The sequence below is a fragment of the Tachypleus tridentatus genome, chromosome 8 (genome assembly GCF_004210375.1).
Source record: "Tachypleus tridentatus isolate NWPU-2018 chromosome 8, ASM421037v1, whole genome shotgun sequence".
In the NCBI taxonomy this organism is placed as follows: Eukaryota; Metazoa; Arthropoda; class Merostomata; order Xiphosura; family Limulidae; genus Tachypleus; species Tachypleus tridentatus.
Genome location: NC_134832.1, coordinates 115,590,514 through 115,608,131, shown reverse-complemented (window position 1 = coordinate 115,608,131; position 17,618 = coordinate 115,590,514). Strand labels below are relative to the sequence as shown.

General features: G+C 33.1%; 1 protein-coding gene across 1 annotated transcript in view; it reads right to left on the bottom strand.

The window, feature by feature from the left end:
- The window catches only part of LOC143223260 (uncharacterized), a 53,073-nt gene extending 37,763 nt beyond the window's left edge, over window positions 1–15,310 (bottom strand). Inside the window, exon 1 of the mRNA XM_076450981.1 lies at window positions 15,059–15,310. The gene's annotated coding sequence lies outside the window, so the exon portion shown is untranslated. The remainder of the gene's footprint in view (window positions 1–15,058) is intronic.
- Between the last annotated feature and the right edge of the window lie 2,308 nt (window positions 15,311–17,618).

Below are 17,618 nucleotides of genomic sequence, written 5' to 3'. Positions count from 1 at the left end.
ACATAAGTCCTCAAACATATGTTATGGATGTCTGTATTCCTCATTCAATTATATTCCATCTGTGTCATGGATTACAGTGAAGGCACTTGTGATTGTTATAATTCCTTCTTTTCTTCTCCCTCTTAATGTTATTACACTTTCTGAACTTGAGTGGAAAACAGTATGCTCCTCATCCTATCCCTGCATGGATTTCAGTTCCCAGTATCATGGGATGTAGTTGCCTTGCTGAGTATGGCCTATCGTGCCCTAACCACTTTACTCTTGGGAGCAGATTCATATTTTTCTCACACACTCTGTTTTTCATCCATGTGTACCATACCTTTCTGGGATGGAGGAAGACTATAACTTGTTGAAACGTGGTGTGGTCTCTCACATCAGTTCTTTGAACCTTATTCTTTTGAGTCCAGGTGTGTCCTTTGCATACTTTCAAAAAATGCTTCTAGTACTTCCTTGCACCAGTCCCTTCACCTCTTGAATGTGGGATTATAGCTATTTATGTGAATGCAGGTATAATTTTCATATCCTAAATATCTATTTCCGATATTCACCTACACATTCCACATTTCCTTCTTATTGAAAACCGATGCTTCCAATTTCTGGCAAAATTCCAAGTGATAGTCTGGTTGAACTGAATAGAGAAAATCGAATGTGTTACCAGAGTAGGTGGCACTCTCACTGGTTGAGGGTTGCCTCTTGATAATTTTCAAGGACACACACTGGAATGTTTTTTTTTAAATTTTGCACAAAGCTAGCCATCCATAATTTAACAGTGCGATACCAGAGGGGAGGCAGCTAGTCATCACCACTCACTGCTAACTCTTTGAATAGTGGGATTGACCATCATATAATAACGCCCCCATGATTGAAAGGGTGAGCATCTTCGGTGTGATTGGAATTTGAACCTGCAAACCTTAGATTACAAGTCGGACCCCCTAACCACCAGAGCCATTTCTGTTGGAGGGGAGGCAGAAAACTTTTATTATGCGTGAAAAAATGTTTTGTATATAAAGGGCAACAATGGATAACAATGGCTATTTACATGGAAGGAGGTAAGTATGGCATAGAAATACATTTTTTGTACAGAAAATTATAACTTTCATAACATTATTACACTATGTGTAACGTAGAGAAAAAATGTATGTGCTGGTTAACCAGTCTGTAGAATGATATTCTTCATGTATTGTGACTTAAATCAAGAAATATAGAAATGTTCTATATTAGCAACATCTTCCAATTTCTGACCTACCAAGGAATAAAAAAAATAGAGTTACAAGTGGGCAGTTTGATCCATTTCACACGAATATAGCTACTTCATTTTACATCAATAAACGTTTGTGTTAAAAAATAACTATTTTAGTCCCAGCAAAAATAGTTGCATAGTTCAGAAAGTTAAAATTTTGAAACTGAATAATTGCACAGTTTGATTAAAAGATAGTATTTTGCAAATTATGAAAAATAAAATAACAGTGTAGAAAGACATCATTGTGTTGTGAAATTTTAAAAGTACATTTGATCACACACAAATTTACAAGATTTATAGAACAGAATAATCAATAGTGACATTTATATTATTGTTCTTAAAAGCATACATTCACCCCAATGGAGTATTTCACTCATGAATGCTTAGCTGAAAAGATTCTAAACGCATCACATTACTGGTACATTTCGATTGTAACAGCTGAAAGTTCTTTCAAAAAGTTACTGATGTTATTTTAAAAAGCAGTGCTTACATGTGTCAATATAACCTACTGTTAATTTTTTGTTGATACTTTATAGTAGTCTTCATATAATGAGATATTTATTACGTATGATGTTGTATTTCCTGTATATAAGATAAGCATACAGTTTTATCACCTTACAAATACTTTAAAAAGGTGATAATTCATTGTTTATTTGTTTTTTAAAGCATAATACTTTTGTTACCAGAATCTGGTGACGTCTTTACGTGCAAATATATTACAGATTTTAATGATATTTCTTTTAATGTTTCAGTGATTCAGCAGCTGGAAATAAAGCACATAGAAACCGGGACTGGGTTGAAAGTTGCTGTTAAGCAGATTTATATAACGCAGCAACCTAATACAGAAGAGTTAATCACTGAACTCCAAGTTTTACTGATTCAGTCATTAAAAGATAATGAAAATATATTGTTTATTTTTGTTTGCTTTTGAATTTCGCACAAAGCTATACGAGGACTATCTGCGCTAGTCGTCCCTAATTTTGCAGTGTAAGACTAGTCAGTGTAAGGAAGCTAGACATCACCACCCACCGCCAACTCTCACGCTACTCTTTTACCAACGAATAGTGGGATTGACCGTACAATTATAACGTCCCCACGGCTAAAAGGGCGAGCATTTTTAGTGCGAGGGGGATTCGAGCCCGCAATCCTCAGATTACGAGTCGAGCTTACGTCTGAGCGACCCTCAGATTACAAGTTGAACGTCCAACCATTTTGCGTCATTCTCCATTTTAAATTTCATAATATCGCATCCAGTTGCCCATTAACAAGGACATCTGTTGTTTAAGATACCACAGGAAAGTTTAAACGTACATATGGTGTTAAATACCCATTCTTAGGTGGAGTAGACAAAACTTTTCTTGAAAAGATGTTTTTACAATGATGTAAAAATAGATTCGCGTTGAAGTGTAATAAACCATAGAGAAAATGCAGTTTATTTCAAAGCTAATATTAAAAATTAATGAGTTAAAATTAGTGAAAGAAAACATTAACAGCAGTAGCAATTATAAGAAAATTTCAGTATATATTAAGTACATAAGATTGATCGATATAAAAACGCTAACGTTTTGAAACATTATTTAGTATTCGAAGAAAGAAAAAACAACTTTGCGATTTTTGCTCAATGAGTTTATTTTTCATGCCAACCTATCAGTTCAAGACAGGAGATTATCTAGACATACCTAATAATCAATGTAACCATTTTATTATAGTTTGCGTTCATTTTATTGTTTGTCCTGTATTTACTTTTTTGGCTTAGCCGTGAAAAAAATGTGTGAAAGTAAAATGATGTTGTATTAGGCTTCCGTTTCTTTAGCTGTAAATATGAACATAATGTCGGGTTATCCACATAACCTGAACATGGTTTTAAATGATATCAAGTCAGTGTGGGCGAGATTACGTGAAATATTCAAAGCTGGTCTGATACTGTTGGTATCAAGAATTCTTCACCAATAGAAACATAGATATTGATCGGAAGTTGTACTAATAATTGTTTCACTCATCTTAAAAGTTTAAGATATTTTGAAACTCTAACATATAGTTTGAAATATTGGATGGCTTTAGCTGACATTTAATTTCATCTTGTGCACTTTCACAGTACTCTTAAATACTGTTTTCAAACACATATTATTTAAAACAATTTATAATTACGCTGATCGTTTAATATGAAGTGCATAATAAACGTAACTAAATTATTTGAAATCTACCCTTCTTTCAGATAAATTAGATTCTGCATATTGATACACGTCTTATCGAGTTCTATCAATTGCTGTACTCACTATGAGTTGAAAGAAAATAGTAAGTTTACTGAAAATGTGACGTTCATATTTAATCTCTTGTTTAAAGATTTGAGATTTAGTAACTAACCATTAAGTTAAAGCTCCTTGGTTATTAAACAAAGAGCCTATAACACTAAAATTCTGTTTCGATACCGACGATGGACAAAGAACATACAGCCCATTGTGTAGCTTTGGGCTTAACAACAAACCCAAGAAGATCGAAATTAAGTCCACATTACTCTCGGTGGAGCAGCGCGACGTTTACTTACTTACAATCCTAAATTTGGAGTTCGATTATCCGCGATGGACATTTCGTAGATAATTCATTTGTGTTATCTAAAAATCATATTTTGGTAATACATCTTACAAAATCAAATCAAATGGTGTACGGTCAATATATTACTTAACACTCTGTGTTGTCTGTTAGTAAGTTTAATCATTGTGCGTTTTCATGTTTGTCATTTTGATAAATGTCCCCCAGTGGCATAGCAGTAAAACTGCGGACTCACATTGCTAAAATCCGGGTTTTAATACTCGTGATGGGCAGAGCACTGATAGCCCATTGTGTGGTTTTGTGCTTAATTCTAAACACACAAACATTTTCGTAATTTGACACCCAACCTCCCATTATCAGGCTATTATCTAAGAAATCACATACAAGTTCAAACAAGTGAACAAACAAAGAGACGGTGCTGAACACCATTTCCAGGATGGATCACACAAATCTTTTGTTTAAAAGTATCTGAAAAGTAGTTTAAAAAATACTCGCGTTGAAGTGCAACTGACGATAGAGAGAAAAAACAAAACAACGTAGCATGTTTTAAAGTTCATATCAAAAATTAATGAGCAAATAATTTTTATATTATGAACTCCAAAACGTACATATTAAACTTATCAGAAGACCAGCGTGATCGTTGAGAGGGGTAACAGTTCAATTAAAGTGGCACACATAAGGAACAAGCAGTACATATGTGACGTGTCAGAACAGAATTCTGCAGCTTAATCAAATGAGTCTAGCTGCCAATACAGAAAGACAGTAATGTACCAACAACAGTTGTTCTAGTTCCCAGAGAAAAGATTAATCCATGTCCTCCCATACATCAACCAGTTCGTGTATTTTGTGTGAAAAGGGGAGGGTGAGATTACATTTCTTGAAACATAACTTAAATTAGGAATTTCGTCAAATCTAGAAATGATTATGGGTAAAAGAAAAACATCGTCTGCAACTTACTCAACATCTTTTTGCTTCAGTAACTTAAAATATTAAACAAATTTACTGCAGTTGTATACACAATGTGGTTTAACTTGCATGTGCCGTTCTTACTGGGAGAATCAGTCCATATAAATCTACGTCTCCAGTTTGCACGCGAACTAAATATTGAACATATTGGACAGTAATCACACCCACAGTTTTAGTTCATTAGTCCTTAGAATAACAAACAATTTTTAAGTACTTAAAAGTGGAACTAGTCCGTATGGTCTTACACTACAATTATAGCTTTTATCGCCTTACTCGTAATCTGAGGATTGCGGGTTCGAATTCCTGTCGCTCCAAACATGTTCGCCCTTTCAGCCGTGGGGGCGTTATAATGTGTCAGTTAATCCCACTATTCGTTGGTAAAAGAGTAGTCCAAGAATTGGCGGTGGGTGGTGATGACTAGCTGCCTTCTCTCTTGTCTTACACTACTAAATTAGGAACGGTTAGCGCAGATAGCCCTCGTGTAGCTTTGCGCGAAATTAAAAAAAAACAAATAATCCCAGTGGCTCACTGGTTTCGATACATGAGTCAAGTCTCTGCTTAAGAACAAATAAACAACTTCAAGGTTCTTGTTTCAACACAAAGCTGCAGACTACTCAGTATATATCAAAGCCAGATAAAATGAATTTCGGGTATATCGTAGTAATTTGGCCTTAAAATTCAATTAAAAATTTACAAACTTTCGGTTATATTAATGTTTTGTATACTTAAGTATTTTTTCTACTTTTTTCCTAAAAAATGGTTATTGCGTTTTAGACTAAAACGTTTGAACGATGGCAATCTCATTAAATTTGATCAAATGTTAACAACAAAATCATCGAAAACAAAGCAGCAAACAATACTTGATGCTTTTTTTTTTTCGAAACTGCAAACCTCTATGTAAATAAGTAGCAATCTCTTAAGAAATAACAGTTATTCATAACAAAATAAATTGTGTACAATTATAAGTTTTGGATTAACTTTATTAATAAATATTTCATCCATTTATGTACATTTATTACCTTTACTTTACTGTAAAAACCAATCTTTTTCAATGATTACTATGCTAGAGTGAGATTAAAAGTTTGAAAGAAGTAAAGAAAGTAATTTGTCTCATTAAACGGTGCTCTAAACTAATTAAACCTGCCTGTGTGTATTTAGAGAAAAGGCAGACGATTATTGAAGTTTAGGATGCATCTACGGTAACTCTCGTAACACCGTATGTAAATTATACACAGATAATGTTGCGACAAAATAAAGAAAAACAGTTCGGCTTATCAACTGAATTCTGAAGTGGACCTTTGACAATAACAAGAGAACTGTATAGTGTTTAAACACAACTATGATATCCATATAGTAAAGAATTTGGTATATATCATTGATATATTTAACTTGTTTCAAATATGTATATTATTTCAAAAACAAGCGGAGTATCTGCTGTATGTTTATTTTCGAATTTATCACAAACAAGTTGCAGACATCCAGTGCATAAGGTTCCTTAACCCAACATACCAATAAACATACTACTAAAAAGTAAGTTCCTGACACGCCCTCATCTACAAAATGAAGACTGTGGTTATTAAAGAAAATTGTATGACCCAATAATTCATTGAAAGATAAATAATTCTTTGTTTGTTTGTTTGTTTTGGAATTTCGCACAAAGCTACTCGAGGGCTATCTGTGTTAGCCGTCCCTAATTTAACAGTGTAAGACAGCTAGTCATCACCACCCACCGCCAACTCTTGGGTTACTCTTTCACCAACGAATAGTGAGATAGACCGTCACATTATAATGCCCCCACGGCTGAAATGATTATTTGAAATTAAGCACAAAGCTACACAGTGGGCTATCTGCCCACCATAGGTATCGAAACCCGGTTTCTAGCAGTGTGAGTTCGCAGACATGCAAGGAGAAAGAAAATGAAAAACACTCTTCAACCAGAAGTAAATCTAAAATGAAACGAATACAAAATGTATAGGTGTATATAAGGGGTGTGAAACAATTAAACAATATATTAGTACATATACACTGGTGTAAAACGACTAAACAGTGTATATGTATATACAGTGGTGTAAAAAGACTAAACGCCGATGTTCTATAGGCCCAGTCCCTCCAGTAGCAGAGAGGTATGTTTGTGGACTTACAATGCTAGTAACCAAATTTCGATATCCTTGGCAGGCAAAGAACAAATAGCCCGTTGTGTAGCTTTGTGCTTAACTACAAAACAAACAAACAAGACTTAAGATGAATAAACAAACAAATTAAAATCTTTTGATGACGAGAATTCCACTTGAAGTAATAATGTATTTCAGAACGTCTGGTATAGGTATTAACACTTTTACTGTAAAGGAGAGAACAACGTTTGCACCTTCCTAGATCATCTTCAGGTTAGCAAAGAAAGTTTGCAACTGACCACTACAGGACTCGTCTTAGGGACGAGAGTATCAACGGATATGAGATTGTTTACAGTTGGATGTTAGGCTATTAATTAGTATAGGCATAAAAGTGTTCCTTTACATTGGTTTGATTTTTATTTTAGTTGCTGTATAAGTAAGGCTTCGATTTTGCGTTTGTTTATATTTGTTTCTCTACTTAGTATCTAGGTGTTTACTATGGTTATGTTGTGTTTATTTGACTTGCAGTGTTCAAAAACGCGTGAAGGTGTTCTTTTTTGTGTTCTTTGAATCTGGTTTTTATTTTTCTGTTTGTTTCTCCAATACAGAAGTCTTAGCAGCTGTTACATTGTATTTTATAAATGATGTTAGTATTGTGTTTGTCAGTGAAGTTTTTTACACAATATGGATTTTAGTTTTGTACCTGGTTTTTGAATAAATTTGGTGTTTACTGGAATATATTACTGGGTAAATCTGATGTCTCCTGTTAGTACTGAATGTTGGATCCACATTATAACGCCCTCACGGCTGGGATGCGAGCATGTTTGGCACGACGCGGATGCGAACCCGCGACCCTCAGATTACGAGTCGTACGTCTTATCGCGCTTGGCCATGCCGGGCCAGATGAATAATAATATCTTCTTGTACAATTAAGAAAGTATAAAGGATTTGAAATTTAATAAGGCTCACATGTCAAAAGTTAACTGACTTTAGAACACACGAGGCAATAAGTTTCTCCTTGCTTTGAAGGTTTTCATATAGGCAGAATATTATTCGACAATAAACCAATCAGGTTAGATTCTCTGTTGTGTTTGTTCTAAAACTGACCCATAGGATGAAAAAAAAACAAACAGAACAACAACAATTATATCAACAAAGGCTTCAACCAACATAGTAGACTTGACATACTAGGTAGCATTGTGTATTTATGTTACTCTCACTGGCTGCTTCTCTAGAATCTTTTTCCTCCACTCTTATAGAGTACCACATACAGTTTATACATTGTTATATCTCCTGGTTAAAGAAACTGTTCTTGAATGGAGAATGCTGCTAGACAGGTACACACAATCACATGAAACATCATTGTCACTCAATTTTGCACATTAAGAATAGTAATATAAATGGAACACCTCTACTATTGGGAAAAGTATGGCTACCAACTGCCAGTGACAGACAAAGGGAAAAGTTTATTTGATAATTTTATAAATTGGAAAATACATCAGACTTTGTTTCAGTCTATGAATTCCTTGAACAGAATTAAAAACTGATTGACTTAAATTGTAATACTTCAAGACTATGAAAAAATGTCATATGGTAGCTGCCAATCAGTCCAAAAATTGCTCATCTATGATGAAACAGGAAGGTAGAATTTCAGTGATACTTAGAGAGTAAAAGATAGACAATGTATAATTGAACTGGATACTGCAGTTTAAGTCACACTTAAAATGTTCTCTACTGAGGTACTTAACACTTATGTTGTTAAAACAGTGAAATTTTCTGAAGGTGGTATAATGATGTGGGGAACATTCTTCTTGGAGGGTTATTTCTTTTGAAGAGTAAATAACTAATAATTTGAATCTGAATGTTGTTGACAGTTGTGTTTATCAACAAGCACTGTTCTCACTGTCCCTACTATGTGCAACAAACACTTTCATCAGCTAGTAAACACTAACCCTACAATATGTAACAAATATTGTTGTCAGTTAGCAAGCACTACATTACCCCTACCAAGTGTGACAAGTACTATCCCTACCAAGGCTAATGAGTACTGTTCTTAGTCTTTACTTAGCAAGCACTATCACTGCCAAGTCTAACTAGCATTATCCTACCTTAACAACAACTATCTCTTACAAGTGTAGTAGGCACTGTTCTGAGCTATCAAATAATATTCTTTCCAAGTGCAAGAAGCATTGTTCTCACCTATTGGCTACTATCCCTGTCAAGCACTGTCCTAATACCTACTAGCAAATATTATCCCGTACTTATGTCTGTCAGGATATTCAAATGGTTCATAATAACTTTCATTCTTGGAAAAAAAGGAAGTTCAAATGTGATATTCAATAAATTAGATCCTTCATGACTTTAAGCATTTATAGAATATCTAAGATCAGGGCTTGGAAGTTATTAGCTAAAAGAGAAAATGAGTTTATCATTAAAAAAATGTATACACACATACACATACAGACCAATTGAAATGTTTGGGTGTTTTAATACACAACAAAAGGATTTCAAATATACAAGATATCTCTCAACCAATTCTTGCATGATAGCACTATATGATACCAGATATTGCCAGTTAACACTCCTTGATGCCAGGTAATTCAACCTACTACTGGATGGTAATCAAATATTCATTTCCAAAAAAAAAAAAAAAAGTTTGCTTATATTATCTAATCATGCATGAAAATGTTAAAAAATTATGAGTTTCAATTCTGTTAATCTTTTACTATGCTCATTTCTTCTGAAAAATGGTAGCACATTAAAATTGATTTAAAGAAATATGTCTAACCTGAGAACTGTAGACCTCAAAGCATAGGCTGAGAATTTGTTTGTATATGTTGTTATGATAGGTTTTGTTAAGCTTCTTTATTATTTGTGAAAAGTTTTAAAAATGCCAAGTAATGCGATTTTCCCCACTCTTAAATTTTAAGAAAGTTTTCACACTGATAAAAAATGGATTGCTTAGTGTAAGTTTTTTAATATTATAAATTTTTTATTAAAAGTTTCATATTACTACTGTTTTATTCAGTTAGCAACTAAAGTGCTCAACTGGTACTCCAAATGTCTAACTAAACCATGTTTATAAATAAGCATGGCCTTGTTGTATTCTCCAAAATCTTCGTTTAAACAAGTGTAACAGAATGATAACTGTAAAGTTCATAACTTTTTCACACCAAAAGGTATCGCATAAGAATAAAACCCTTAACTTTGCAAAAATTTAAGTGGGAGTTAGAAGAGAAATTGAGTTTGGGAAGCTCTCCACTGCCCTATCCTCTATGGAAAGGATATACCTGTTACTGTCATTATTTAACAGAAAATAATTGTCAAAATAAACTTTTCAAAATAAACAAATGAGCTTAACTAGTCATTGCATTACAAAAAATCTCTAAACTTGCCTGAAATTTAATATATCAAGAATGGATGTATCAAATAGGCATTTACAGAATAAATATATGCAAGTTTAGGTACTAGGTTGTTTGCATTGGAAGCAAGTTTGAGAATTCATACCTTAAATAGTTTCTGTTACATATGACTGAGTGATTTTAATTTTCTACAGCTTTCCCCAGTGGCTCTACAGTAAGTCTGAAGGCTTATAATGCTAAAAACTGGGTTTTAATACCTGTGGTGGGCACAGCTTAACTTTGCACTTAACTACAAATAAACAAATTTCCTATATCTTCCCAATATTTCTGAAGGAGATACAAAATATTGTAAGAAGATATTAATTAGTTCCCATGCACCATATATGGTAAATTATTTTATCATATAATCATTGCAAATTGCATCTTACAAATTTTCTGTTCTTCTTAAATTTCATTTCTCAGTTATATTTAACCACAATACACATATCTCTAACATCACTAATTCTATAAATAAATTCACTCACAAATGTATTTATCTAAATAAAACTGAATAAAAAACCAGCTTTTTTCTTAACTTGCAATGTTTACATCACACACAAAAACCAGAAGCTCAAGCAATTCCACAGATACAGACTCTATATTCAACACAGCCAGTAGAACACATGGCACTCAAGCATCTAATGTAATCACTGGGAGAAACAAAAAAAGATATTTATACTGTATATTATATTTTAACATGTGACAACACTGATAAATTTATTTAATAAAATCTTCAATGACCATATTTGAGTTCAGAAAGTAGTGTTAAATTTTAATGTTGGGTTATCTGACATAAAATTGCTAATTAGATATTTTCACATAATTTCAGCAAAAATAAACAAATCTGATAGATTACACAAAATAACATTTTTTATCAACAATATGTGATCTCTGAGTTGATATTAATTACAGCTAAAAATAAGCCCTGAATGATTTTTCCATATACTATTTATCTTAAAATCGGTATTAATATTTATTAAAGCAATCAGTGCTCTAGGTAATAATTTTTTGTGAATTTCCTTCATAAAATGAGATTTATACAAGAACTGGTTTAGTGGTTTCTAACAAGTTTCAAATTGTTAAAACAAATACACCACCTGATAAGCATTCATAACATAAGTAGCTCAGTAATTGGTATCTAGCACTTTGCCCCTGAAGAATAAAGGTCCACCTTTCAAAATACTTGGATTATACGGTTTGCAAACTATTAAATGTTCCAAGTGTCTTTGATCAAACATATGTACAGAGAGATCAACACCTTTCACAAAAATTTATATATGTTAGCATGTATTTCTAAAACTATTATCCGAATTAATAATGGACTCATATTTTTCTCATTTCTCCAGAATAAACATTTATATCTTTGTTAATCCTTCACTGGTGAACAGAGTGCACTGTGCTTAAGTCACATGCAGCATCATAACTATTAATAAATAAATTTAAAAAAATATCTTAACATCAGCCCTTATCATTGACATACTTATCAGGCTTTCTATTAAACTCACTTAAACTACAGTAGCCTCCACAACATCCAAACAACCTACAATGTTGAAAATGAAAGCTCAAAAATGACAAATATTCAGGTTTCAGTAAATTTTGACTTCATCCATTACCTAGCAGTTTGATCCTGTGTTTACCATGAGCTTGCTATTTTTATTTCTGTATTAAAGCCTTCTTAATAACCACCCAAGGTTATTACAGAGTTAATTAAATACAGTAAACATTTAACATAACATAATGTTTAGGAACAACAAGAAACCTGTTAGACCACTGTGTCTGTCCTATCCTCTAAACTATTATAATTTTTTTTAAATTCTCAAAGCAAGACCTTATAATTCATATAGTTATCAAGCTTTTTCTTAAACTCACTTAAATTCACTGCCTCTACAACAAGGCAACCCACTTCAGAGACCAGCCACCCTGTTAAAAACAATAAAAATGTCTTAGTTGAAGATGACTTCTGTCTTGTCAAAAATTCATATTTGTATCCCTTATTCCTGCTATTCTCACTGTTAAGTATTACAAAACACCTCAATCAAATCCTCTCTAAGATCTTAAGTTTCAAAAATCTTATTCTTTCCTCATATAACAACCCCTCCCTCCATCCCAGGCATCATTCTAGTAACTCTCTTGTGAACCTTCTCCAGCAGTTCAGTGTCCTTCCTAAGGTAAGAATCCGACAAACTGGACACAATACTTCAAATATGGCCTAATTAGTGATCTATAGGATGAAATTATAACTACTTTAGACTTGTATTAAGCATTTCTACAGCTACAACCTAAACTCCTATTTGTGTTAACAACAGCAATAACACAGAACTTGGATGGTTTAAGAAACTGATCAACCATTACAATAAGACCATTTCTTTTATGACCCTGTTAAAGTTATTCCCATCTAAATTATACTTGTAATTTAAATTACGATATCCCACACGAATTATCTTGCATTTATTATAATTAAAACCCATTTGCTATTTATTTGCCCAACTTAATAAAAGATCTAAATCCTTTTTTTAATAAACAGCAACCTCTTCACAGCCAATAACACCTAAGATCTTAATATCATTTGCAAATTTAAGTAATTTATTGACTATTCCTTCATCTATATCACTGGTGAAAATAAAAAAGACCAAAGGTGCTACAAGTGAACCCTGAGATATCCCCCGCATGCAACGTTAATCCAGTTTGATTGAACTCCATTTGTAACAACCCTTATTCTTCTTCCATACAGCCACTCTTTTATCCAGTTTGTTAACTCATCTCCTACACCTAGAGAGTTAATTTTTTAAAAGCCTTTTATGGGACCCTTTTCAAATGCTTTCTTAAAACATAGATACACCAGATCTATAGCATTACCCTCATCTACATGAGCAGTAATCTTTTCAAAAAAGTCAACAGGTTTGTAATGTAAAATTTACCCTCAGTGAAACCTTACAGACTAGCCAATAAAATTCTAAACTTTGTTAAATGATTTTGCAAGGCATCTTTTTTCAGCATTTCCAAATCGTTTCCCACAACTGATTTAAGGCTAATGGATCTATAGTTACTGGAACAATTTTTATTACCTCCCTTGAAAAGAAGAATGACATTAGCTATCCACCAATCCTCTGGTACCTGCCCACTATTCAAGGACTTACAAAAAACAGTAGCAAGTGGCTCACACATTCAATCCTTAATCTCCTTCAAAACCCTTGGGTATTATCTGGCCCAAGAGACTTATTTTCCTTTAAACTTTCCAATTTTTTCTTAACTAGCTCAAGTTAATGCAATTATCTTGTTTCCATTTATCAACTGTTCAAGATGTTGAACACTGCTCAAATCTTTGTCAATAAAAACTAAAGAAAAAGCAAAATTTAATTAACAAACCATCTCATAATCATCAGATACTAGCTTTCTTTTATCATCCCTCAAGAGTCCTACCTCTATTCTAACATTTTGTTGACCCTTAATGTACTTAAAGAAATCGTTACTGATAATTTTTACATTTTCAACAACCTTTTCTCATACATCTTTCTGATGTCCTAATTTCCTGTTTGACCTGACCAACTTTCTTAAACTTCTAAGTCTCCTATCATATCAGTCAATTTAAATTTGTTATGTTTCTCTTCAATTTTATCTCTTGCAATCTTTGTGACCCAACCTGTTTTTTTAGCTACCCTATTATTTCCATAAGGGATACATTTACCTTGAATATTTAAAAGTTTATTAAAAAAAATCCACATTTGATCACTGTCTCCAAGTAACTCAGCTGTACAATTCACAACAGACTTTTTTTAAATAAAATATTTTAAAATGCTCGTTTTTGTATAATAATCTTGTTGAAAGTCAAAACCCAAAGCTAAGTGAACTTCTACCATTATGAGCTCCAACAAACTTTAAACATTCTATAAGAAGACGTATTGAAAACGTGTTTTCTGATGCAAATGAATCAATAGTTTGTAAGTCTTTTGTCAATTTTGTAATATTCATTTTATTGTGAACTTCTTTGTGTGAGAAAAATATAATTACAAATATTCATATGACTTCAGAGATACACACTCACATGTTGTACAGTCCTACTTGTACAACTTTATTTTTACCATTTATCAAATTAAGTTTGCATTGTACATACGTTTTATAGGTTAAGTTTTATAACTATAATTGTTCACACTTTTTTACTGGAACAGCCCTCACATACATACATAATATACATATATATAGAGAGACAACGTAGGTAACTTGCATAAAACTTTGGCAGAAGTTAGGACTGATGAAATACTTATCCTTACACATACCGGTAAACATGTCTCATTTACCAGCAGTGCTACTAATTACGAAGGCGTAAGCTTTTTCATCTGTGTACTCAACTGCGTTTTCATATGGTCAGGTACTACATACACAGGTCTAAAACTTGTCTTGTCTCTGGACGTAAAACTAAAACTACGGACTTGTAATAACAGTGGAAATGATGTAAATTATATTCTAAAAGTTTCAGTTTACTCAACTTCCCTTACAGTTTTTATTTTACAGATAAATTGAAATTTAGAATACAACAAATATTTTTCTATGGCATAATGTTTTCAGTATTTTCAATAAATACTCAGAAAAATACGAATTTTATAGTTTGATTAACTAGTTTTACAATATTATGACACACAAGCTCAATAGATTTCTCCCTTTATATACCTATTGTGCAATATACTTCTTGGTTGCAAAACAATTATTATTTTACAGTTTTATTTATAGAATTCTCAACTTAGAAGCATAAACAAGAAAACAAAGCAACAGTTCAATGAAGAAAGTATATTTACCTAAATATTCTTGTATTCAGATAAACATTTCCACTTTCAAATTTCTGTCATAACATTTGTTAACGTTATGGATGGCCTCTAAAACAATTTTTTGTGACTTTTCAGATAATGGGTTATATTCTCAGTAAACCTTAACATCAAATACGCGTATTTTACACTGTTATTTTCAGATTTAATTTTAACCCTATACACTAAGAGAAACACAATAAGCTACTTATCCTCTATCTATACATCATATATAATTACAATGGTGTTCTGGGCTCTATTAATGATTTTTTAATGTAGAGGGCAGCAAAGTGCCAGTATTGCACTGAGATAAAACATTGAGTTGATTATAAGATTGTGTGTTTTTATCCACAGTATAATGGTTCATGGAATGACTCTAAGTTTTTCAAGTACAAAATTTTAGCTCATATCTCTTTCATCTCTTGACCAATTTAAGATCTAATTACAGTTTTGGACTCAGGAGGTCAAACCCCTTTGAGGGATGTATTTGACCACGCCCAAGGTCTCATACATTAATTTACTCTAATCTAGTCTAAAATAATTTTATTTTGAGGGTAGTCTGGTAGAGATCCTGATGTGGAGAATAATATTCTCACTGGAGAAACGCATACACATGGAATAACACATAAATGTTTCTCCTTTCCCAAAATCCCAACAGTGGTTCATCACTGAGTCTGAGGGCTCACACTGTTAGAAAATAGGTTTCGATATTCATGGTGAGTACAGTGCAGACTACCCATTGTGTAGCTTTGTGGCTTCCCACAAACAAACTATTTGCAAAGAATGAAGTCGAAACTTTAATGAATTTTGCAATACCGGATACATTTCAAACTAATAAAATGTTAAAAGTTATGAAAAGAAGAATATATATATATATATATATATTTTGTGTGTGATGTGGGAGTTGTATTGTAAATGTGCAGAATGTATAACAACACCTTCCCATATCTGAAAAAAACCTAAAGCCTCATGTATTATAAGTATATAATTTATATCGATAACTATGAATACATAAAGCTTTTGACGTATCACATGAAATTTGATAAATAACAGATGTGATCTTTGTGAGGTCCACAAAAGTATACTTTATGTCTTTCATTATAATTGCATCAGTGAATGAAACATTGTTTAAATAAAACTTTATCATTCCTTTTCTGAAGCTGTGATTTTCTGAATCACAGTGGACCTCCTCCAATATGACTTTCTTGAGGAACGTATCCTCCGTGTTGGAGGAACTCAATACCTTACAGGATTAACAGTGGTACGGGAATACACAGCAGCTTTAAGTCTCCACTTCTATAGGAAGTTTTTACATAAAAATGAAAAGCCCTACCTGTATAGGAACTAAAAACGTAAAATCATAAACGTAATAACATTTACACGTGATATCCTGCACCTGTAAATGAAAAATACGTAAAATGAAATAATACAGAACTTAATTTCATTGTAATATTTACTTATGAATGATGAATATTATTTGTTGCTGAGAACAAGACTTGTGATGATAATAGATTTGGATAACTCGGTCTCAGACTCTAATGAATCAGATGTAGACGTCGATAACATGGATTCAGAAGACATTACATCAACTGACTTGGGTTTCATAAAGTCAGTAATTTCTACTGTTTGGCTTTCCTCTTCAAGTCTCTCAAGGTTTCTCTGTAGGATACTGGAACATCATTAAACCCTCTTTTACAGTTAATGTTTCTTTCCATTACAAGATCTTGTCTACATCCATTACTACAACCACATCTGTTCACGACTTCAGACTAGAGATGATACCAGCATTCATTTATGGTATATGGTTCTACCTCGTCCCATGACATTTTTGGAATATCGATACAGTCCTTAATGTTATAAGCTTTCCAAAATTTGATTAAGTTTTCAAAAACATCGTAGTGCATAGCCTGTTGTAGACATTCATTGTATAGTAAGACTTAAATATCTTTATTACTCCTTGGTCCATTAGTTTAAGGATGGCTGAATTGCAGTTTGTCAGAGTCATGTAGAAAAGCCTTATCTAAAATTAGAAGAACCTTAAAGTCGAGGTTCTTCTTCGCCAAATATTCTTTAACCTTATGCACAAAATTATTTGAATTACATCATAGTTATCCAAGTCTTTTGATCTGAACACCAAACAAGAGTCAAAAGCGAATGGGTTTGCGGAACGATGCACGAACATAGGTTTGCATTTAAAGTCACACAGTGCGTTCCCTCAAAAAAGCAAAGTGAGTCTATCCTTGAAGGATTTAAACCCGGATGCTACCTACTGCATCTTATTGTCCATTTTCTTCATCTTCTTCGGCCCAGCATGGCCAGGTAGTTAGGGGCACTTGATTCGTAATCTGAGGGTCGCGGGTTCGAATCCCCGTCACACCAAACACGCACGCCCTTTCAGCCTTGGGGCATTATAATGTGATTGTCAATCGCACTATTCATTGGTAACAAAGTAGCCCAAGAGTTGACAGTGGAGAATAACTAGCTGCCTTCACTCTAGTCTTACACTGCTAAGTTGGGGATGGCAAGTGCAGATAGCTCTAGTGTAGATTTATGC